Source organism: Sinocyclocheilus rhinocerous, unplaced genomic scaffold (assembly GCF_001515625.1).
Source record: "Sinocyclocheilus rhinocerous isolate Xijiao unplaced genomic scaffold, SAMN03320098_v1.1 scaffold3023, whole genome shotgun sequence".
In the NCBI taxonomy this organism is placed as follows: domain Eukaryota; kingdom Metazoa; phylum Chordata; class Actinopteri; order Cypriniformes; family Cyprinidae; genus Sinocyclocheilus; species Sinocyclocheilus rhinocerous.
Genome location: NW_015628328.1, coordinates 28,886 through 31,188, shown reverse-complemented (window position 1 = coordinate 31,188; position 2,303 = coordinate 28,886). Strand labels below are relative to the sequence as shown.

The 2,303-nt window shown below is 31.8% G+C and overlaps 1 long non-coding RNA gene across 1 annotated transcript; it reads right to left on the bottom strand.

The window, feature by feature from the left end:
• Window positions 1-435: 435 nt before the first annotated feature.
• On the bottom strand, window positions 436-725 carry LOC107737436 (uncharacterized). The gene is made up of 2 exons (XR_001639799.1): window positions 624-725; window positions 436-539 (listed from the first exon to the last, which is right to left on the bottom strand). It is a non-coding gene; the product is annotated as an uncharacterized LOC107737436 (long non-coding RNA).
• Window positions 726-2,303: the final 1,578 nt, after the last annotated feature.

The following is a 2,303-nucleotide window of genomic DNA, read 5'->3' as shown; positions in this document are numbered from 1 at the left end:
ACAATGGTAACACTCAACAAATAAACACAACACTTACAACGTAAACCAACATTACAAAATAAACCAACAACAAAAACTGCTAAAAGTGAACTAAAAACAAGTTCATTAGCACAAATAAAACCAACTCTACAGCACGATCTATTCATGCTGCATTGCATGCTGGGAACCTTCATAGTACATCTGCACTGTAGAAACACATTATGAAGCTGTTTGTTTAAAGTAATTTCTGAGAGTGCAGTTAGATACAAGAGAAGTCCCACTGTGAAACTACTGTGAAAATCATGCAATTATTAACCTGGAATATACTGTCATTTCACCCTAACATTTTCACAGTGCAGTTAGTATTTATAATCTACTTATTTAAAAAAATGTTCCCATGAGACTGGAAAAAAATTAGGCTAACTGAATATTAATAAGAAAAATAATTCACATGTGAAACTGCTGGATCAGTATCAGTATTTGTCCAGGTGACAGTCTTGTTCAGGACGTGTTGTTTTGATTCACTTGTTTGGAGCTTGTGGAGTTTCCACTGTCAAATACTGTACAATACAGAGAAAGATAAAATACACTCAGATCTGCTTTAATACAAGATAATAAATGAAAGCATTGACTCTATAACTTACTGTAGTTTCTGCAGTTTACAGTGTGGATCCTCCAGTAGAGCAGAGAGCAGCTTCACTCCTGAATCTCCTGGTTTATTATCGCTCAGATTCAGTTCTGTCAGGTGTGAGGGGTTTGATCTCAGAGCTGAAATCAGAGCAGCACATCCTTCGTCTCCAATACTGCCACTCCACAGCCTGCAGAGAGAAAGAGAAAAACAGCTAAAATCAATAATTAATAGTCGTCTGTTATAAAGGTTTGTTATTGAAACAATGTAACACTATTCATCTCCATCTCTTCAATAAAAATATCTGATTTGAAAAGTGTGTTTTCTTTTATAAAGTGATAGATATTCTATTTAATGATTTATCAGTCAAATACTACGTGCATCTCTAATGAATACTCACACAAAAGAATTAAAATAAAAAAGAGAACACATATAATTCTATTTTGTATTTTATTAATATTATTTTTTATTTAATTTAATAACATTTCATAGTGTTTTATGCATTTTTATATTTATTCCAAAATAATAAAAGAGAACAAAAATAATTATATTTTGTATTTTATTAATATTATTTTGTATTTTATTTAATATTTTTAATACTAATTATATATTTCATAGTGTTTTTATGCATTTTTATATTTATTCAAAAATAATAACTAAAGGCAGTAACAATTTAAACACTATTTTGGAAACAATTTACAATATTGTTTCATTAGTTAACTACTTTAGTTAACATGAACTAAGAATAAACAATAGCCTACTTCTACAGCATTTATTAATCTTAGTTAATATTAATTTCAACATTTACTAATGCACTATTAAAATAAAAAGTTGCGTTTGTTAACATTAGTTTATGCACTGTGAACTCACATGAACTAACCATTTAACAACAGTATTTGTATTAACTAATGTAAACAAAGATTAATTAATACTGTAATAAATGTTTGTTCATGTTAGTTAACACATTAAATTACATCTTATTGTAAAATGTTACCAATATTTTTTATTTGTGAACTGATGTTCAGCTGTTCTTTTTAATAGTCAACTTATTTTCGGGTCAGTGTCATAAAAGCACTGTAAACACTGCCACAGACATGAAGATATATCTTTCATTTCATCATGCTGAATGCTCACTAAAAACTGAAGCAGTCATCACGTTTTCAGACCATTTCAAGTTTTATTTTGACGTGACACAAAGTAGTGGTATCTAAGCAGGAGAGTTGTTTACTTACTTTATATTTAGTCAATAACGCCATCATTTTCTTCACTCAGGCCAAGAGCTCGCACGAAAACAAGAGGCGGGATTTATCGCATGAACCAATCACATTCAATCATAACCGTTCATATCCAATCATATCACGATGGAAGTATTGCCTCCTCTCAAGTGACTTTCCCCCATTCATTCTCAATTACAACCCAGTAAAGTCACGGCAGCTAAGGGGTCTCTGCTGAAAGTCTACGGACTGAATGGAGGCAAGCCTCCGCTGTAACTTTAGCTGCAGGTGTCGCTGTTGGACAGTGTTACTTTATAAAAACGAGCGACTTTTATACTTTTAATGCCATATTTAGTAATATTTTCGTTTTATGTTTGTAATATCTATTATTTTGTCATCCAATTTTTTGAGGAGACACTGCCCCCCTTGCCTCCTCGGAGGGAACGCCCCTGATTGTACTGTAACTGTTGCACTATACTGCT